The sequence below is a fragment of the Strigops habroptila genome, chromosome 2 (genome assembly GCF_004027225.2).
Source record: "Strigops habroptila isolate Jane chromosome 2, bStrHab1.2.pri, whole genome shotgun sequence".
In the NCBI taxonomy this organism is placed as follows: Eukaryota; Metazoa; Chordata; class Aves; order Psittaciformes; family Psittacidae; genus Strigops; species Strigops habroptila.
Genome location: NC_044278.2, coordinates 60388889 through 60412135, shown reverse-complemented (window position 1 = coordinate 60412135; position 23247 = coordinate 60388889). Strand labels below are relative to the sequence as shown.

The following is a 23247-nucleotide window of genomic DNA, read 5'->3' as shown; positions in this document are numbered from 1 at the left end:
TTCTACAGACCAAGGAAGAAAAAAAAAAAAAAGCTAAGACAATGAATTTCTGTAGTTAGATGAATTTGGGAAGAAGTTATTTCCCCATATCTTGAAGACTATACAAAATTGTATCTTTTCACACCCTTTTATTAGATATTTCTCAGAAAACATAAGAAGTGTGAATTAGTAAATTATCATCCTGGTTTCAGTCTGTTGAAAGAAGGGGGGGCGGAAGGGGGAATAACATCTGAATATAAAGCAACACCGACCGCAGATAGCCAGCTAACATCCCTTCTTACGACGCCCTTCCTCCAGCCCTTGGCCCCCACAATGTTCCTGCCATCTGTCCTCAGCCTTCCCTTCCTGCATCTGTTGCTGTAAACTCCACCAGCAGGCAGGGCTCAGGCAGGTGCTGGTTCTTGGTCTGCCTCCATCAGCAGCCTATGCAGATGCAGCTACTGCGGATGACCCTATCTGCAGTGACATTTTCCATTACTAAGGCAAAGAGCTGCTGCTTGCTTTATTTTGAAGGCATTGCCATCAAGAGCAATGGTTTCACACATTCTAGAGAGCAACGGTGAAACCCAGACTGTGCAGAGAGGACTTCTCCAGACCTTTTGGCAGCAAACAGCATGAAACAACTAAGGAGGAGGCAGCTGTTTTGGCCTGTATTTCTTGGCTGCAGAGTAAACACAATACAACCCCAAACGCTGCCTCACATTTAGGTAAATACAGGGAGAGGGTCAGAAAGGAGCAGCAGCTCACATTTTCCTGAATTCTTTTAAAAGCAGTTTCAGGAAAGCCATGCAGTTAATAAACTTCTCAACTGCACTAGAGGAAACTTTTGGGAAAAGAGACCTCATCTCGCCTCTAAAACAGCAGCAATGATTAATGGCCACATTTCCACATTGGTTTATGGGTGTTTCTACTAAGTCAGAGAGATAGAGAAGCTTAACATTTGTTAGTGTTGCTCTGGACTGTTCTCTCTCCGTTCCTCTCAGCAGACAACATTTAAGCTTACCTATGCATTTAGAAATAAATGAAAACAAACAAACAAAAGCAAGATAGAAGAGAGGGGAAAGTCCAGGAAGAATATAACATACATTACGTGTCTACACAAGATGAAATTACAAATCATTTTACACCTACCAACCTCTAGACAGTCCCTTACAAGAAGTGGGTAGGAGGGAGCCAAGCACATAAGATCACAGAAGAAAAACAGACCCTTTACTGAGAGAACATTTAGGTAGTATTAGCTATATGATAGATTGGTGAAATAAGAACAACAAGTGTACTGCACTTCATGCACTTTCATCCTCAACTACTGATAAACCTTCATTCTTGCCTTGAAATTAAAACAGCCGGCCACTCTGGATTTGGTGAACAACATGAAATTTTATAAAGGAGACATCCTTGAATTTCTTTCAAGATTCCAAAAAACCCCATGTTTGAATGATTAGCTTCCATTGCTGCTTCTTTTCCCGTATCTCAAACTTTCAATGGTCTACAGGAATTTTAGTTCACTGGAAGTGTTAGTACATTTATGTACTGTATAAACAAAGAACAGTCTTCAGACATAAGAAGTTTAACCTTGATCTTGCACAGAAGGACAAAGCTCAGAATCACTGTGGATTGCTACATTTTACTGCTAATCCCTTGAAACACTGCTACCTACTTTTCAAGGGATTTCACTTTAAACTGTCTGTAAAATGCTGAAAATAAAATTGAACTGCTGACCTTCTGTTCCCCAATAGAAAAATCATATATTCGCTTTTTAACTAGAAAGAGGAAAAGATGTTTGTTCAGTTCAAAAACGCATTTATTCCCAACCAACGCTCTTTAAGGAAAAAAAATAAGAGTACATTGTCCATTTCTAGACAATGTTCACTTTATAGTCTTAAGCAATTTATCAATTGCTTTACAAAAAAACCCATTCAATCTACCTCATGACAGTAGGAAAATGTGAAAAATACATATATTAAACCAATTTTCAACTTTCTAGCTCACAGAGCTCTAATTTAAGGGTTCTGCTCAGACTCCGTTCCCATGAACTTTCCAGTTTACTGTCATTCCAAGTACTGAATAAATTCTTCAGACTTCTGGATTTTTTTTTTACAGGTCACCTGGACCAAAATTTGTATCCAATACAAAAAGATGAATGCAGCAACAACAACAAAATATTAAGATACTTCTCAATTTAACTTTCAAAGTCCCAGATTTTTATCTGAATTTGGGGTTGCTGAATGCCTATTTATCGTATCTAGGAGCATTCTTCAGGCAAAGATCCACTTTCTGAAAGTAGAGTCTTTGAACAGCACAGGTAAAAATAATCATCAGATGCAAGATACCATTCTTGACTCTATGCTTATGTACATAACTGAAGAGGCAGCTTGAAAGATACAGTGTTAGATTTCATTAAGAAACAGCTAATACCATTAAATTTATTCCTGTATAAATCTGTACATCTTTCTGAAGAAAATTGGACCATGAGATAGTTACTCAGAAAGCTATCCTTTTAATTTCCTGTTAGGACAAGTACCAAGAGAAAACTCAATTTAAACGAAGAGACACTCTTGGATCTTTTATCAGATGTAGAGTGACTGCTGCAGCTTCAACTCAGATTCAAGTCAGTCTCTTGTCAGACTGACTACTGTGCTAATGCTATACAACTGTGAAAGTATCAGCCCAGGCAAGAAATGGCCATCCCAGTTTCCCCCTAAAATTAGCACTTCTCCTTCCATTTAACAGCTCTTCAGAGTCAAGTCAGGAATCTTCTCCTACCACTCCCAAAACACAAGTGCAGAGGAAACACTTTAACCCTCACACTTTTCCAAGAAAAACAGGTTTCAAAATTACCTGTCCTATAGATCTTATAAATGCTTTAAAGTCAAGACTATTTTTGGTCTGGAATGTTGGCAGCATTCACTTACTTAATTCAACTTATTTCTTACATATCTTCCTCCAGTTCAAAAGAGGTCCTCTTCCAAAAAGTAGTACTTGTGAGTGCTCTGCTACACAATTACAGCAGCAAGCCATTGTTAATTCCTCAGATGAAAGAGGACACAAACCCAAGAGAAAAATACCACTCACTGAAGGGGGAAAAGGGTGAAAGGGGATTTACTGAAACCCTTCTGCCAGACATGCTCTAGAGAACGCAGGCTGCTGTGGCATGTTAGGATACTCCTTACTCTGAACTCTTACTTTGCAGTTCAGGTGTTGGCTGCTCTAAGACTACTTACACAATCTGGAAAGCTGTTCCACTACTATTACCCCAGCATGATTCTCCAGTGCCTCAGAACTGCTGCTCAAAAAGAAAAGCTTCTGAAAGTAAACTTTTACCGAATAAAGACAAGAAATATCTGATTTTTTCCACAGAAACAGTTACCCAAACCCAAGAATAAGCAATTAGAAGAGCCTACATCTCTATGAGCAAAATACACATTCGATAGAAACCAATGTTGCCTGGCGATGCCAGACTCTCATCCTCCTTCATTCCTACTCTCAGCTCTGATGTTTGTAAAAAGCTGAATCCTTCCAAACTCCCCTAAATCTCCTACGGTTTTATCTTCTGCCAGAAATTCCTCCAAAATACACTTTTCTGAATAAAATCTCCCTCCAATAAACAAATCAGTTCAACATTTGGCTTTGGCTGTTACATCTCATTCCCTTTCATGCAGAAATGTTATGTGCTCTTACACCGATGAGATGTTCCATCCTCACATGCTCACGGACACATTTTCTTCCTTACTCCCACTAGACGACAATAAAATGCATCAACAAATGTGGAAGGGAAATAATAGTAGCCAAGTAATTTCCAAACATGGAGAGAGACTGTGGGTATTAATATCTGCAGTAGAACCAAGATTAAATAAAGAAAAAACAGGTTCAAACCTGCAGGTCTGAAATTTGGAAGTTCAACCACAGAGTTCTCGTTCCTTCCAGATTAATAAAAATTTTTTAATTTCTATTGCTACTGAGTTTCAATAAAAATGACTCTGCCATCACTGTTTCGTACATGAGATTAGCTGAGCACCACACAAAATATTTAGTACTTGACAGCTTCCTATAGTATCTTAGTATTATTTGTAGCCAAAATTCAAAAGTGACATGCCACGACTTAGTTATAAGTAATATTACAACAGAAGCAGACAACTTCTTCATTATCTAAATCAGACCTTACTAAGAGAAGCCAATAGTGTTACCTAAATCTGGGTAACAGTGAAAAAGGCTTTTTAAAAGAGAATTCATACACAAATACTGGGAGCTGAGGAGCAGTATATGAAAGGAGTGGCAAGTTACAATTCCTTGATTCATCAAAAGTAGGAGCAAGTATACAAAAATTCACAAATTACCTCAGTGTGGGGAACAGAATAGGAAGAAGAGAGAAGACACATGCATCCACTCTCTCCGCTGGATTTCAGGGAAAACCTACAGAAAAGACATGTCTCTTCCTTTCCTGCACCACAGAACCTCTAAATGCTTCAAGTGACTAATACCAAGCATTTTTATTTTATTTGTTATTGTTCTTACACTTCTTGTTGAAAATTAAGCTCTGAGGAACAGATCTTGACTGAAGTGTTGCTTGATGCCTTGTTTCTGCTCCTCTAGTGTATGATACATTCAGGTTCAAAAATTCAACCCTGAAACCATGCTTTAGTTCCATAGAGGTAAGCAGCATTGTGTCACTGCATCAAATGCTCAAATGCTGCCTTCAGTTTTCACTTCTCTTATTTTTAAGGATTCTGCAGAATTAGTCAGGGTGCTGACTCGCTATGCGGAGATGCCACCACTTGCAGGCCGGAATCCTTAGTCTGAACAGCGACCTGCTTTGCGCCATCGTTTTCCTCCGCTTCTCCTAAACCACAGCCAGAGAGCAGGTCACAACAACCTACTTATCTCTCTACCAACAACATTTTTCCTGAAGAATACACAGCAGCAGCCGCTCCTCACACAACTGGAGATAAGCCCAGCACATATATGGGGGACACCAATTTTGGCCACATGATGACATGCTACCAGTTACATGGGAAAAGGCTTTCAGCTCACAAGTCAAGATTCCTGAAGTTTCAGTAACTTACTGCAGTCAGAAAGTATGTTATAGCAGTCATGCATCTGAAGAGTGCCTGAAGCACAAGTCAGCAGCTGAGAATGCAAGTTTCCATTACCCCTCTGGCAGTAAATTCTATTTGTAAGGAGCACAACTGTCAGAGTCTTGCTTATGAGTGAGGTTCAAAACCAGTTTTATAAACATACATATATATACACACAGAGGAGGTTTGTAATTCTAGTCAAAACATTTAAGTTAACCCAAGGATTTCACACCCTTTTCTTCCGAGGTAAATGCTTTAGCTTACCAAGCACCCTGATCTCAATCATCATAAACCAGCACTCTCTCTAGGAATAATGGAACAGACCCTTTCAGATCCTATACAAATCCAGGACTGGCAGAAAATACCATTCAGTAATCTTCAGGGAGAAATAGGAAAGAAAAACTAATACTCTGACTGTTTAACCTTGAAAAACAAATTAAGAGATCAAATACAAAGAGAGGTCTAACCCTCAACTCAACAACATTTTTGGGGCTGGTATGTGATAACTTGAGAACTAATGGTATGAGACAACCCAGCTTATCAGGGAATGTGCTAAGCAACAGACAAAGAGCTGATTTTGGTGCAAGATGGAGAATTTGAAATCAGCCTTTTGGGAAAAATCTGGATCCCCCAACTACCTGCTGCTTCAGGGAACGGATCTCTCTAACATGGATCTGCAATAGCCTGTGTGCATGAGAGTGTTATTTAACTTGCCTCTCATGCCACAAGAACATATAGGATGTCTATGTTTCACATAAAAACCAAACAAAAACAAAAAGGAAAAAACCAAAAAACAAGCAAGCAAACAAAAACAAAACAAAAGCAAAACCCCCACCACCCCCACCCCCCCCCCAAAAAAAAAAAGAAAAGAAAAAAAACCCCACAAAAAAGCCCAGAAAACTCCCCAGGCTACAGGTAAATTTTAAAGGTTAGTAGGAAGAGGTGGAACTAGAGGTCACAAGGAAAAGACGTGCTAAAAAGAAATGCAAGGACTCAAACTAGTTAGCAAGAAAAACAGTGTGAGTAGCAATGACTGTAGCAGGAGACCTGCTGGAAGGATTATGCATACAGCTGGTGAATAAAAAAGCAGGAGTAGGATCATTCAAAAGAGGGGAGGAGTGGGGGATGGAGAGAGGGTGACGGAGCAGGTAGAAAATAAGCTGCACAGAGGCTCTATTATGGGGAACAACTCAGAGCAGCTGACACAGACAACAGCCTCCAAAATGAGGAGGGGTAAGATGAGAGCTGCAGGAGATCCCTGAAACAAAAGGGTGTGAAGAGACAGCACAAAGGAAAGCAGGCATTAAACCCAGGATTCTGTGATATCTTAAAATGAGACTCTCAAACTTAGAATCAGGGAAAGAAAAATAGACTATAAAAGGTTTGTATCTGTATTTGTATTCTATGCTTTGTGTTCCTACTAGCTTAAAAAATAAACAGGACAAGCTCATTTTCTCAGTCCTCTCTGCTTAGTACAATTCAAGCTTTGTTACTACAGCGCAAACAGTAATTGTAATCCAAGATTAATTAACCGAGTTATTAGAATGCCACAGCAAACATACCACACTAACCTTTAAATATTTTCTGTTCTGTGAAATCCACTAATTTCAGCAGTTATCCAGGGCGCCCCTGGGTAACACACACAAAATCATTTGCCAGACACAAAACAACATGAACCAAGTGTACAGTCTCTCCCTATTCATTAAAAGGCAGTATTTCAGCAAGCAGAATTGGGTTTTTTTAACATGATAATACACTCAAACTAATACATACCATTTGAACACGATGTTACATGGAATATATTAAGAGCACTACTGAAAACACACATTTACAGTTTTAGCTCTATTTCTACTACACACCAATTCTAACCTGAAAAATTAATCATTTAAAGTTCCCTCAAAGCCTCCACACCAGGAGAACTGCCTTCCAGCCATTATCAAAAGGAGGAACAAGCCTTCAACTGATTTTATAAGTGACCTATGCCAACACTGGCGGCATGCCTGCTTCTGCAAAGCAACAGCTCAAGCAGTCAGCCCTAAAGAGCTACAAAACAGAAACCTGAGGGGAGGAGACCCCCAGAAGACATTTGCAATCAGGAGATGACAACAGCTCCTTTATGGGGCAGTTACAATTTGGAGTAACTGGTGACCTCAGTGGCCTCAGTTGCTAATCTGCTTCCTCCTTCAGGAGCGTTTGGGATCACTGACTCCCACCCTGCGCCGATACAGCCCTATCACACTACACAGGGCTGGCACTATGACTACTCTCAGCCCCCACATCCCAAAAGCATCAAGCTGACTTTCCCCAATGTATGCTTCTATGTACAACACTCACCAAAGTCATGAACACTTTCAGCATCTCAGGATACCCTCCCTGCGATATAGCTTAACAGCGTAAGGTATCTTGAAGAGTTTCTCAAGATCGTATTCCAAGCCACATCAGTTGTCCCCCAAAAGTGCAGTGTACATTTAAATCTTCTAACTGAAACTGGTGTAATGCAGAGATGTATTTATTTAGAAACCACAGAAATAGGGGCTCAGTAACCAGTTTTGCCAGTGCTATTCCTTTGACTGCTCGTCAAGACACCAAGGTTGGCCGCTGTACTCAGTACTCACTGTACCAAGTACTGTACTCAGTTCACAAATATACTTGGGCACAAGCTTAACCTTAGCTTACTCATATATATATATATTTTACATATATAGCTTAACTCATAGCTATATTCATGAGCAATATGCTAGATTCTTTCCAGCAGGCAAAGCTTTTTTTGGCTCAGAAAAACTGACACGCTGGATAAGACAACAGCCAAAGTCCATACTGGCTATCAAACCACAAAACTACTTCCACCAGGAAAAAAAGCAGTCATCGTTTCATTTTTACTGAAGTGAATTTTCATGTATTGATGAAAGCTGTACACTGTTCTCTGATGAGGAATCCATATGGACTGCAGTTAAAGCAGACTGCAAAGGCCATTTGTGGGCCGTAAAAGGTACTGTTGAGATCTACAAACCTGAGTTGCACCTGAAGCTATTAAAGCTGGAAAAAAATTAGACAAGTGATTATTACGAATATAATTTGATATTATTAGTAAGTAAAAGCATGCCTGTATTTTCATGGAAAGAACTACAATTACTACAAAGAGAAACAGAAAAAATGTAAAAAAATCTAAAAGAAGAAAAGTACTAAAATTACATAATTCGTGCAAGATAAATTTATTTGGGAGGTGTATCTGGTTATGGGGATTTAAGAGTGGGATGAGAGTATTCTTCCCTACTGTCCACAATTACAGGTTAGAAAGTATTATACCACTAGCATAACATAACAGGTGGTAGCCTATAAATTCATTTATTATACTAGATGTCTGTAACTATGTTTAAGTAATGGTAAAGTTGCATTCGAAGACTTAAAATCAACACTTCAGGCACCTGGGATAACTGATGTAGTTACAGGAAACTTTGAAGGGAAAGGAATACAGACATCCACTCAGTACATACCTTTCATTCTCTTAGTTACTGCCAGAATCGAAATTTCCCATAACTAACTCCTACGAAACACTAAGAATAGGTATTGCTTTCCTTGGGTTTAAATTCTTCAAAAAATCAACAACTACAAACATGCTGATCCACAGAAAACCAAGAAATATTTCCGTACAGCATCACAGAGAGTTCCATCAAGTTGGAACGTTTGTGGTGCTTTCTCCTCATTAAACAAGGAAGATCAGTTTTTCAGAAGCTGTGAGCAGGTCCCCAGTCTCACAACATGAGGAGCGTATTTGTGGTGTTCTCAGTACCTTTACAGACTAGGCTTTCCAGCAAATGTTGTGGTACTGTAGCTACAGACACCTGATCACAATTTGGCAAATCTGCTTAGTACTAAGACACTGATAACTTTGCTTGTATTTGTTTGCTTCTGGTCTCATCAAACAATCTCACTCCTGCGAACAGAGGTATCCCTGAAGAACCAAACAGTAGCTTCCATAAAGATGTATGAAGTCTCAAAATTATCCTACTAAAGAACATTTCCCAGATTTTTATCTTAACCACTCAAGGTATATATTAATATTGTAATCACTTTTCAAAACATTCTATTGTGAAAATACAAGATGTGACTTAATTTTTGATTAAAAAACTGTAAGTAAATGAGGAACAAATTCAAAAGTACAGAACCCCACCATATACAATATGATTTTCTAAAATAAGTATTTTTCAGTTTCAGATTTGCAACAACTGAATGATTGCAATAAATTGCCAGAACATTAGCTTCATCTATAACTTCATATTAATTTAATTGCAGAAATGACAGATTTTTTTACATTTTTAAGTGTGCTTTCCATATAGTTCTCTTCCAGACAGAGAAACAAAAACAACTGAAAAAAGCCAGCTTGCCTAGCTAGATGAAGGACGAACTGAAAGATCCTGACACCCACATACTCAACAAAATCATGTAAGGGGACATTATTGTCCACAGTTCGGTTAAGCTTAAGAACATTTTTAGTGCGATTTGTGAATATCTACTCTGTTGCTAATCACATTTCCCTTTCAAAGGGCAAAAGGTTTACTATGTTATGTTTCAATGATGCATTTCATGCTTTACTGAACCTACACCTAGGCAGTTCCCTCCTTTTGGGAAAAGCATTAGAATGCTCCATGTTTTGAAAAATTACATCTTTACCAAGCTGAATATAGTCCATCAGAAACATGTACACGAAGAATGGAAAAAGACATAAAATATTAATACGGAAGTTAAATTTAATTTTGTTACTGAAATTAAGTGTTGTCTTATTGGATACAGCAAGTATTCTGGGTACCCATGCTTTAAAGAACAGGGAGGCAAAGAGACACCCCTACACCTCCTGCCAACAGAGACGTCCAAACAGTTCTTCCTCTGCTCCTTCCTTTCAGCGAGCTATTATCCATTTACTGCTTTTTGGGAAAGCACATGAAACCTTCACCTGCTGTCAACACACTTTGGGGCATGTTTGGTTTCCCTGCCTCCTTCTTGTTTTAAAAGGTAGAAGAAAAAATTACTCCCTAAGCCAAATATCACAGAAATAAGTTCAACAAATACAGATGACTCTAAACACAGAATCCAGCTTCCAAACAAAGCAGTGGATGTTTTTTATTGCTATTATTTTCACTGAATATTTAACTGAAAACTATTATAAAAAAGGACAAGAAAGAGATTCCAAAGATAAAACTCTAAAGAATTTTATAATACACATTTGAAATAAACACAGAATGTGGGTCATAGTAAGATACAAGCTTAATTTTGAGTAGAAATTTTAGTAGAAAAATTAGAATTTTACTATGATTAAGTCTACAGTTTGATGAATCATTTGTTTTAGGATTATGTGTTTATTTTCTTTTTACATTAACAGCCTTTGCAAGAATATTTTAATTTTGCTACCTACACACAAAAAACATACAGAAAACTTACTGGAGTTTCTACTCCAGAAAATTATTACAAAAGATTTCTCACTATTAATCATTAAGCATAGATACAAAATGTTCAAGGCTAGATGCTGATCTGTTGGAAAGGCCAGGGTTATAAATTTATTCATTATATTTAAAGACATATATCAGATAATTTGAAAATGTAGTGCAAAAGCCAGATGTAGCATCTCAGAATTTCTATCCTAGTACTTCAGAATTTCCTTTCCAGTTTGAAGGAAACGGAATCATTTGCAACAACATATGTAGATGCTACCTTTAAGACTGGATTGCATTTTTAATTCTAACTGGTTCACCTGCACTTTATTAAACAAATTAAGTCTAATTTTAACATCTGATAACACTTCATTGAACAAGTATTTAACAGAACTCACAACAGATAGAATCATAGAATCATAGAATCATAGAATCGTAAGGGTTGGAAAGGACCTTAAGATCATCTAGTTCCAACCCCCCTGCCATGGGCAGGGACACCTTGCCCTAAACCATGTGGCTCAAGGCTCTGTCCAACCTGGCCTTGAACACCACCAGGGATGGAGCATCCACAACCTCCCTGGGCAACCCATTCCAGTGCTTCACCACCCTCACTGTAAAGAACTTCTTCCTTATATCTAATCTAAACTTCCTCTGTTGAAGTTTGAACCCATTACCCCTTGTCCTACCACTACAGTCCCTAAGGAAGAGTCCCTCCCCAGCATCCTTGTAGACCCCCTTCAGATACTGGAAGGCTGCTATGAGGTCACCACGCAGCCTTCTCTTCTCCAGGCTGAACAGCCCCAACTTTCTCAGCCTGTCTTCATATGGGAGGTGCTCCAGCCCTCTTATCATCCTCGTGGCCCTCCTCTGGACTCGCTCCAACAGCTCCATGTCCTTTTTATGTTGAGGACACCAGAACTGTACGCAGTACTCCAAGTGAGGTCTCACAAGAGCAGAGTAGAGGGGCAGGATCACCTCCTTCGACCTGCTGGCCACGCTTCTTTTGATGCAGCCCAGGATGCGGTTGGCTTTCTGGGCTGCAAGCGCACACTACCGGCTCATGTTAAGCTTCTCGTCAACCAACACCCCCAAGTCCTTTTCTGCAGGGCTGCTCTGAATCTCTTCTCTGCCCAGCCTGTAGCAGTGCCTGGGATTGCCCCGACCCAGGTGTAGGACCTTGCACTTGGCTTGGTTAAACTTCATAAGGTTGGCATCGGCCCACCTCACAAGCGTGTCAAGGTCCCTCTGGATGGCATCCCTTCCCTTCAGCGTATCAACCGAACCACACAGCTTGGTGTCATCGGCAAACTTGCTGAGGGCGCACTCAATCCCACTGTCCATGTCACCGACAAAGATGTTGAACAGGACCGGTCCCAACACCGATCCCTGAGGGACACCGCTCGTTACAGGTTTCCAACTGGACATCGAGCCATTTACCACAACTCTTTGCGTGCGGCCATCGAGCCAGTTCTTTATCCACCGAGTGGTCCATCTATCAAATTGATGTCTCTCCAATTTAGAGACAAGGATGTCATGTGGGACAGTGTCGAATGCTTTGCACAAGTCCAGGTAGATGACATCAACTGCTCTGCCGCTGTCCATCAGTTCCGTGGCTCCATCATAGAAGGCCACCAAATTGGTCAGGCAGGATTTCCCCTTAGTGAAGCCATGTTGGCTGTCACCAACCACCTCGTTGTTTTTCATGTGCCTTAGCATGTTTTCCAGGAGAAACTGTTCCAAGATTTTGCCAGGCACAGATATCAAGGCACGTGAGGACTTCATACACTGCTTCCCATGTGAAGGCTCAAAAATGTCAATAATTAGCCCACATAACTTCCTTCTGAAAAAGGTAACATTATTTTTATTTTATAAACAGAGAATTTGAGTAAGAAATAATAAATCCACCTGGTAAAGTAATGAATGAAACTAAGATTCCCAATTTTCTGCTCCATGCTGCAGCCTCCAGAATGCTGAAAGTTCATTCTGTGTTCAGCCTTTTTGCTTTTATTTTTTGGTACATTTGTAATGAGCTTTCATTTTATTAAAAGTTTCTATCAATAAATCTCTTCTAAGCCACAGAGATCAACTACAGTTACTAGAAATAGACAACGGGGTACATGAATCAACAGAAAGACAGCCAGACTCTACCACAAAATGAAGCCTATGGAAAACATCAACTTCATTAGGTTACTTCAGGTCTTCAGAGAAGGTCCAGGAAGATACTCTTGGTGTACTGAATGCAATGCTGTTTTGCTCTCACAGAAAACCCACAAACCTTCTTTCCTCTCAATATTTTATAAGCTATTACTTAGTTCTTAGAATTCAATCACAGAATAATATTAAGCCTGCTCCACCACAGGCTATGGATGGCTGCTACTCCTCCATACTGCCCACACCACCACATCCTACCTATAGTGCCTTCAGGGGAAGACATCCCAAGTCAAAGCAGTAGGTAACAGGAGACAGGAGCCAAAAAGAAATGGTAGCAATATCCAGTGCCTCATTAACAGTCTGAGCCTATCCTTTTTTCTTGTCTTTTTTTGAAAGTAAGAGCTAATACTGGTTTGTCTCAGACCACTGAAGGAAAAAGACTTGCTATTTAATCATCCATCCAGCAGTTAAAGAAAAATAAAAAAATACATCACAAATACTATGCTACATAAAAGCAAAATGCAAGCAATACATCCAGTTCACTTGTTATCTTTCGTTACGAACATAACCACTGAACTTGAACCACTCACCTTTGGCACACTGTTAAAAGGATCCAGGCAGTGAAAGGCAGGACTCTCCAACAAAGCTGTGTACACCACTATCTGAAACAACAAACAACACGTATTTTAGATTCAGCACTAAACTTGGAAGACCTTTAGCTAGGTAACTTAGTTTTCATACTGTCAGAATCCCCCAAGAGCAGGCAGAATGGCTCTAACTTGATCCACCTGTTTAGCATAAATAGAATCCATCTTCAGTTTAACTTATCTTTTTTACAAGGTAAATTTAACCACAGACAATCCAAACAATCTAGGAAAAAAAGCAACCGCAAACCCAATCATCACAATACAGAGAAAAATCAGTCCAGAAATGGAATTAAGAATTCAGCACAGTTTTAGAAATATTATATTTTTTAAAGCACCATTATTTACTGTTTCCTTTAGTTCTACATTAGTCAGTTTAACTTGTCCATACTTCCTAAGAAAAGGGAAACACCGTTAACATGTAGAAAACTGAGGTATGCAAAAGCACAGCCAGCAATTTTGTGGGACATGACTCTTTCCACCCATGAGACACTCACACACATTCAGATGTGTAATCCAGCTGGATTACTACCATGTGTGGTTTAGGGTCATCTGGCACAAGAGATACTGACCCAACATGAGTGAGCTCTGACAGAAGTGGTGAAGCTTGTCATAGGGCCAGAGAACTCTGTTAAGGGAAATTCTGTTAAGTATTTTTAGCCACAAAACTAACCTTTCAGAAAAGACTTCAAAGTATTTATACATTTGTTTCTGTTTTTTAATGACACTTCTAACTCGATAGGATGTCTGACAAATTCAGGCAGTAAATCCATTAAGATGCAATTCAAAGAGCAGGAAAAAATTCTGAGCATCTTTCTGTGCTGCAGCCCCTAGCTCGTAAAAACAATATATTACAGTGCCTACTCAACCTGAAGCCGCTCATGCAGAAATGTTTCTGTTCAAAGTCTTCTCTGGACAGATTCCAACCAGTTGCCGCTCTACAAAACCATCCTATGACGAAATTCAATTAAAAAGGAGAAATTCACCTAGTGATCTCATGCATCATCTAAAGGGGGCCTACAAGGATTCCCGAGAAGGGCTTCATCAGGGACTATAGTGATAGGACAAGGGGTAATGGGTTCAAACGTAAACAGGGGAAGTTCAAATTAGATATAAAGAAGAAATTCTTTACTGTAGGAGTGGTAAGACACTGGCACAGGTTGCCCAGAGAAGCTGTGGCTGCCCCATCCCTGGCAGTGTTCAAGGCGATGTTGGACAGGGCTTGGAGCAACCTGGTCTAGTGGAAGGTGTCCCTGCCCATGGCAGGGGGGTTGGAACTAGATGATCTTAAGGCTCTTTCCAAACCAAACCATTCTATGATCATAATGACGGAGCGGGGGGGTGGGGGGGAAGTATTGATAAAGGTATTATAAATGCCTTGCACAGATGTTTGAAGGTGAGATTTAGACTTCCACCCATTAATAACTGGAGTAACAGAACTACTAAAACTATAGTTTGACAAACATATAAGCATAAATATATTGTTATGGGGTAAAGCACAAGAGAGTGTCCAACCCTCAGCTCCCCAGCTGCAAGGGAAGCTAGAGCACTGTTAGCCCTCCTGAAAAACACACAAAAAATACCCCAAACCAACCAGAAATGGAAGATAGCAAATTATGAGGCTCTTCTTCAAACAGAAAAGCCTCCTGATCCAGCTCAGCCCCTGAATGAAGATATGCCTGTGACAGCAGAGAGCAGACAGGGCTGGAGGGTCACCTACCCCCTTTCTCCTCTGCCTGGGTGCTGGCTGGAGCGCCTTCTGCTCCATCACCCAACCCTTTTGGCTTTCTGCAGACACAGACTGTGAGCAACCACTTTGCTACATCAATTTTGCTACCCCAGTTACACACCTTAACTGCACTCTTGCTGAAAATTGTATTTGAAATTATAGAACAAATATCAAGTAAATGGGAAAGATACTTCAATAAACGAAGCAACATTAAAACCCTGAGGCACAACAGATCTATTTTTCTACCAGCTGAATGTTCTGTAGTACATGCTTTTCTCCTGTCAATAATGCAAGAACATTTTTAATATTAAGGGGAAAAAGTGAGAAAATAAAAGTCACTTCATTTTTTGTTACGAGATCATCTGAGGTAGCTTCTTCCCCTTTCTATCTTACAAGTCATCTACTCCCCATTACCATCCACCACTGAAATAATGCACCAAGCTTCAATTTTGTTTAGGGTTTTTTTTTTTTGTTGTTGTTGCTTCAAGGAAAATCCAACACCTCTCTCAACTATTGTTTCCACCTTCACAAATGCATGTTTACATATAGAACTTGCATTTGAAAGTGAGCTGGAAAACAGTACTGTTAATCACCAATACCTGAAAAAGCTACCCTTGTATTTATTAGTCAACTGGAGAAGTAGTACAGTTGGGGAAAATAAGAGTCCAAATTCCATCTAAACACATAAGAAAAGAATGAGTCATGTGTTTATCTCAATATAACAATGCTAACTTCCTTCTGTACAGCAAGAATGGTTTTATTTTTGCAGCTCAATTAACGTACATTAAAAGTAGCTCAGGATGTTAATGGTGACAGGGCAAAGAGCCAAAGGAAGAAGATGTACAAGAAAACCTCATTCCTACCAATACTTGAAATAAAACACTGATAATCTAACAAACACATGAGCACAAGATTCAGACTGGTGTCCGTCCTCTCTGGGCCCAATTCCATTGTATTGTGACCTCCTGTTTTTCTCCTGCTAAAAATTTTCACTTTGCTATGGAAGAGCCAGAGGAAGTTTTCTGCTAAAAGTCACACAGAGAGTCCCTTCCCTAGAAGTGTAACCAATTTCCATCACACACCCCCACAGCCCAAAGCTCTGCCTGCAATGTGGTGAGTTGCAGAGTGAGTCAAACTCCGGATGGAAACCTGGACCACAAATAATTCACTTATACTTTAAATATGTTCCTTGAAACAACCTTACAGTTACAGAAGTTTGAGATCTTTCTTCTCAAAGGGCAGTCAATGGAAACAGTGGTTAGGGTTTGAGACTATCTGCCCCCAGACAGAAGGTTTGCACCATAGATGGCGTTTTCTGGTTCTGCTGCTGCATCCTACCAGCCAGGGCTCTAAAAGTTGTATTTGATAGCAAATCCAGACTGGGGAATGAATAGGTAAACTTAGAGTACAAAATAATCTCCATCAACCTTGAAATTAAGTCAACAACTTCTTTGAAATGCAGCAAGGCAAACAGGCACACAGCTGGGCAGTCATGTCTCATGGAATCATGAGTGTCCATTACTTCTGTACCATTTGGCATGACATCTATCTGTCATACCCCAATCCTAACACCAATACTACTGCAGTAGTGTCAGCCCTGCTGCATGTAAAATGCCACAGTTCCTCACCACACATGACTGCCTCTATATCCTATGCTTCCTTGTGAGGCCAACAGCAGAGGAACAGAAGACGACCACAAGGAACAGGAATGGTAGAATATAGGAACTGGATGAACATGTGATTACAAACACCCAAGGTAGAAAGACAAATCTATCTACATTTGAACAGCAACTCTGTCACTCTCCTTTGGTTTCTATACCAAGGTCTTCAGAACACAAGAACTATCTATACAAGTTCCACAGTAAAAAGCATGCCTGAATAGTCAGAAATAAAAGTTTGAACTTGATGCTTGAAAACGAGCACCAGAAGATGAGTATCAGTAACATCTAATAAGCACCTTGTATTTAATTGCGTAATCTTTAAAGATTACAACCTTAAGAATAAATTAGTGCTCTTGTAGGGATTACAAGTAACATCCAAATTTATTAACCACCCTTCCTTTTGCTAATAGCTCTGATGTGCCCCATTTTCTTTATCTCCATGGCTAAAATCCAGATTCAGTCTTACAATAATTATTTCAATGACAGTTCTCTCAGGCTCTCTCTCCAATACTTGACTACCTCCTATTTAAATTCTGACATGAAATAGCTAAAATAATCTCTTCGATACTTAATATGCTAATACACAAGAATGACCTGACCATAAACCTGTACTGCACAGACTGGGTATTTTACCTCTGATGGTTAAGGCATTCAAGTGACTCCAATAACTTTGATAAAATTCAACAACTGACATATTATTGGTGACCTTCTGGAGAACAAATGAAAAGCATCACATTAATACAAATTCTCCTGTGGAGAAGATCAAGTTGGCAATCTGCCAGTTCATTACACCATCTAGCTCCACTCCAACATTAAATATTGCCTTCCTTTGTAATTGACTGAAATATACTGGAGCAATTGCAGGTAACCACTTTGGGCTATTAAAGTATTCCATTAAGACTTCTCCATTAGGCAGATATTTCAACTGAAGTTATATTAAAATAGGCTATGTTCAAAATATTTTAACTATGCAGACGATTGGGCAAGCACAATCCAGTTCCACAGCATCCAAAAGCTCAATGCCTGAATTTGCTTAAAGGGAAAAGAAACTCACTAAGTTCATTCAAGACTCTAGTATAAGCTGAGTATTTTAACCTCCTAGTCATATATATCCTCACAAAAGTCACTTAACATTACCTTCTCTAAAGCTAAGAAAATGGTAATGTTAAAATATGCAACCATTCTTTAACTCAGATAAGGCAATCACTGAATACTACATTTTAAAATTAAGTATGAAACAGGCAGAAAACAGAAAGCAAGACTGGATTCACATAATGTTTAAGGTTTCAAAAAGGCAGCAAATTGCAACATTGCATTACAATGTGTATAACATTCTGAAAAAAAAAAATCAAAATCCTTTCACCCTATATACTCTACACAACTAAGCTTTTCTTCTCTAAAGATTGCAGTTCCTTAACGTCAAGGAGGCAAGTGAAATGGGCGCAAGAACAGGTTCACTGCCTTGCATGCAGAAAAGACTGCCAGATAACACTAGAAAACATTTAAGCACGTTTGTCAGACGTGAAAATGAGACTAGCTCTTGAAGCAAAGACAAACTTCATCGTTTTAATGGGCTTTTTTAAGCAGGCCGGGTTTGGAGCCATCACTAGAGGCCGTAAGGGTTACCCTAAGAAGTTTGTGTCTCTTCTGAACAGTGCACAGGCAGGAGGTTGTGTACCTTCTCTGTGCTCTTATCTGGCACACAAGAGCTGTAGTACCTCCCAACCATGCTGTCTGTATCAAAGAAGTTATTAGACATGTATCATTGGTCACTCAGATAACTTTTTTCGTTTTGTTTTAAATAGACATATACTTGGCAGGGGGTAGGGAGAGGAACACAGCTGGAGACAGTGCAATGGCTCACACTTCAACCACATGCAATCAAAAAGGCTATGCTGACCTATATTCTCATTTAACTCCTGCAGTCAAATGCATATCCTCTTCAGACTCTTGCTTATACAAGATATGTTTTCGAAAAACAAGAACATTTTTTACATCTACTTGCACAATCACTAACTCCTAACCTACCCAGAAAACACAAGCAGTTGATTGTCTAAATAATATCAACATTTGAAATAACTACTGTATTTCAGAAACCAACAACTTCCATTGCCAGCTTCCTCCGTAGTTGCAATCCAACTACATGCATGACTCTCATCTTTTTACATTGGAAAGAAACAAGGAGGGTGACATCTGCTAGTGACTGCATCTGCTAAGAATTCTACAATATATATCATACAGAATCACATTATTTTATTAAGAGTAATCACACACTTCTTACATTCTCTCAGCTAGAAGTTTTCCCCAAAAGTCTGAGCTATTAAAAATACCTAATACTGATACCAAATTACTACATAAACTCACCGTAATATACAAATTTCTAAATTCCTGGCTTAAGCAGGATTTCCTAACTTGATACTTATTGATATTGACCTAATTCAAATTTGTTTGATTTGAGCTGCAAACTTCTAAGGCAGTCCCTGCATGAGAGAAAGCCAAAAAAAAAACCCTGCAAAGCAGAGTGGAAAAATCATGAATGGGAGGCTAGGAAGCCTTTCCCCCAGCAAGGCTACAAACTCTTTGAAAGGACATGGAATACAGGCATCACAAAAAAAACAACAAATAAACCCCAAAACCAACAAAACGCCCATGCACTTGTCTTTCAGATGGATAATTGAGCGTCAAAATAAATGCAAGCCCTGCCCAGTCACTCTCTGCAAGCTGAAGGAAGCTCACAACAAAAGTACACCAAAATAGCCCCAGGTTTTTTAAGCACTCCTATTCAGGAGCCATCTGTGAAAAGTGAAGTACCGAAACTCCATTTTACCTCAATTCCTCTATTTTTTCTTTTCCATTTACAATAGAAATAGGAACACACAAACTTTATAATTTTCCTTATTTAAGGGTCTACAGCTGGCTATGTAAGCGTATGCATAAATATCCCTAAAGTGCACACAAGAGAAGCAACAAAGGTCTTGATTTATGCTTAGGACAGATCTAAGCCCCTCAAGTGCCCTTACAAATGTATGCTGAAAGACATGTATTACCACTTATAACTGCAGATAGATAAGCAGAAACTGAACTGTATGTACCAAGGCTGTTCTTAAACTTTGTCTCACAGTACCTTTAAGGAAAGGAAAGGATTAGACTTCAACCTTAGGTAGTGCTTAACTAAGCAAGCTTCTCAGCCCATGGTTTGAAGATAATTATTTTGGTATCTTTAATAGAATACCTTATTATTCAAATTAAAAATTTCATTTTTAGAAACATCTTCGCATTCATAGTTAGATAACTTTTTTGGTGCTTATCAATTAGTATTTTTTACATGTAGTTTAATAATTTGCTCCTGTGGAACTTCAGCCTTTTTCTGATTGATAATTTAAATTTCTCATTTGTAAAAAAATACACAATGACAGTATTTCCATTAAGCAAAAATAAGCTCAGAATCTTTGAGGACCTGAGTGGCTAACAACTCATCAGCCCAAGCACCTCCTTCACAGATCTAATTTTCCTACTGCATATTCGCCATTAAAATGTTTTACATACGACATATATGACCAGTTCTTCCAAACCTCTCTAGTAGAGTCAGAGCTTTTACGTCAATACTTGTGGATTTCAGGGCTATGCAAGATGACTACAAACAGCATATTAATACACGCTTCACAGCAATCTAGTAATCTGCACATGTAAATTACTGAAAATGCACACCTCTACTGGAAAAAGGCATTCACCAATGCTTTATGGAGAAGTGAAAACCACATATTCCTATGAATTAGCTACCACAGAAGAATGCAACGCTAACTCGCTATCAGAGGAACACTAGGCAGAGACACCTGGTTACCACTTGTAGCTAGGGAGACTCATGTTTAAAATAAGCAAATAAATCTTACATCTACACAGTTAGAGAAGATTTGCTTTGGGGTTGAGATGTAACAGAAAATTAACTGTAACAGGGCCTACAGGGAAACTACAGATCACTAATACAGTAGAGTCAAGTAAGGCAGACCTTGCCCACTGGCAAGTCAAAGTTAAAGGCTGACTGCAATCCTTATTAGAGCTCCTGTTCTGGTAAATTATTCATTCTTTCTTATTCCAAAGAAAAATCTTTCTTATGTGTACATTCAACACAGCATTGTCTGAATTTGAAATAACAGTGCTACTACCCTCTTGGTGCTAAATTATATGGATAAGGTGATGTTAAGAGGGATAGGTCAAGGTCAGTGATTGTCTTTGAAATGATCAGGCAGATACAAGGAACTGGTGGAAATACACAGAGCAGGTCCTGACTGATGTCTTCGAGGAAGACACTGTCAGAAGCTTCTTGATAACTCTCAAACATCAAAGCAATGACTTAATATGTTATGCAGATAGAACAAAGCCTGGTCTGGGCGCTCCTGACCTGCTGTAAAATCTGTCATCGCCATCAGCAACAGCAATCACTCCCTGCATCTGAACCTGTTTGCTGAGGGTGTTTGGGTTTTACACCCTTCCCCCAGAGCCACTAGGTACATAAGGATGCTGTAGACATTACTGTCCGAATATCTTACTCTGAAAATTATGCAAGCTCTGCCCTACAAACTGCACCTGAAGCACTGTCAGCACAACGGGAGCCATTTCACTTTGAAGGGATGGCAGAAAGAAGTCCAGGCATCTTGGCCCTTGAGTGACAAAATAAATAATGACTTTGGCTGAGGGAGCAAGTTGAAGAAATCTCTCTCAAGCACCACCAGAAAAAGTAGAAAGATATATTGTTTCCTCAAGCTGGGTATTTAATTTACAATGTTGAAAAGCACAGGGCTGCAGAATTCACAGAAACAGACATTAAACTGGAATCCATTAGTAAAATTGGGGGGGGGGGGGGGGAACCCACCAAAAAACAAAGACCACAACACCAAATCCCTTACTGAAACTGGAATATGTTCAAATAGTACCTGGTGTTAGAATTCAGTAATGCCGTGATGAAAATTATCTTCCTTTGAAGAAGCAAGATGGTTTTGTCCCAGTATATTTGTGTATCAAGGGCTGGGAAAAACTAGCATTCCAGATATAAAGTTTTCATGAGCCTCCTCTGATGACCCAACTGAAGAAAACCAACAAACTTCATGCAGTTCAAGTACAAAACTACTATAACAGGGTGTTCACAACTAAGAGCCAAAGGTAAGTGGAAAACACCTGGAACCTAGAGGTGGCTTTGGTTCCTATATGAATTGGCAGGCGGTACACACTAGTCAGGGACATGTGGTACTGTGCCCATCCTCTTTGGACATGCCGGAATGACAGTCTCCAAAGTCACCACCTTCAATGCGCAGGTCAAAACTAAACCCCTAAGTTACTCAGATCCACAAAAAGGAACCAATACCCAATTTGCTTGGACCGGTACTTCTCAAGAACACAGTACACCAAACACTGCTTTTTCTTTCAGGTAAATCATCAGAAATTGTTGAAGCAGTTTTTGCCTGAACTACCCCACAAACTTTGCTTTAGATTGACAACAAGAAGAGAAACATTACCAGCTTTGGTTCCACCACAGCTTACAGCAGCCCTAGCCGCAGGCACTGCTATTATTGCTGTTTGAAAGATAACTAGATATTCCAAAATCTCGTAATACCCAAATAGAATTTGGCAACATCCTACCTTCTGAGGTTTTCAGCACCAATTTTCTCCCTTTCATGTCTTGTACACATTTGATGGTGTCTCATTCTACTCATTTTAATCACGCCAATTCAGTGGCAGACTACAAATGAAAATGCAATAGAAACATTGCAGGCACTGTAACAATAGTCAAAACAAAGATTTCCTATGGCAGCTGTCAAATTAATGACATCTCCAAAGCTATCTAAATACAGTATCTGGGCAGAAATCCAATTATGTCAATTCCGTGTGAATACCCCAAAAGAGAGTCCTACTGGGGTTAGAAGTGGAAACAATTTTAAGCACAGATTAGCTACATAAGCAGCTCCACACTTGAAACCAGAACAAGGGAACAAAAACCTAAAGGCATGACATTTATCTGGACACATGGGAGAGGGGGAAAAAGAACTCTTAGACATCTGGCAAAAGGTCAAAGCCAATTACCTTGTCCAAATTTGCCCCCCAAGGTAATAGCTTCCAGGTTCACTTCTTCAAGAAAAGATGTATTGACTCCAGTAATTACAAAGATTTCTGCTTACCTCTACATCCTCCACTACTGCTTTGGTTTTTCCAAAACTTTTTTCCCAACAAAATATAAACAGCAGTAGTAGAACATGCCAACCTCTCAGAAGCACGAGCTAAATTTATCTAAAACCTAAATGAAAGAAAATAATATTCTGCCTCACTTAAATACTAAGCAGCGGTGACAAATGGTATTCAGGGCTTTTAATTCAAGAGTATGATTTCTTTCTGCTTTTGCTGCTTTCCTTAAACCACTGTAACTGCTGATTTCCGTTTTGCCTTGGAAGTGTCTGTGTTACTGCTTAATTATGTGGCAAATTCAGTTTGTTGAACCTTGCCAGAGGATTAAACCGCTGGGTTTAAAACAGACAAGGACCAAAGTGGGGGCGAAATAGCCTTTTAGTTCAACAA

The 23247-nt window shown here is 39.4% G+C and overlaps 1 protein-coding gene across 2 annotated transcripts in view; it reads right to left on the bottom strand.

Moving 5' to 3' along the window:
* Window positions 1-23247, bottom strand: part of NCK2 (NCK adaptor protein 2) — a 90538-nt gene that overhangs the window by 44425 nt on the left and 22866 nt on the right. For both annotated transcript variants that reach the window (XM_030475781.1, XM_030475780.1), the window contains one exon: window positions 13240-13311. The gene's annotated coding sequence lies outside the window, so the exon portion shown is untranslated. The remainder of the gene's footprint in view (window positions 1-13239; window positions 13312-23247) is intronic.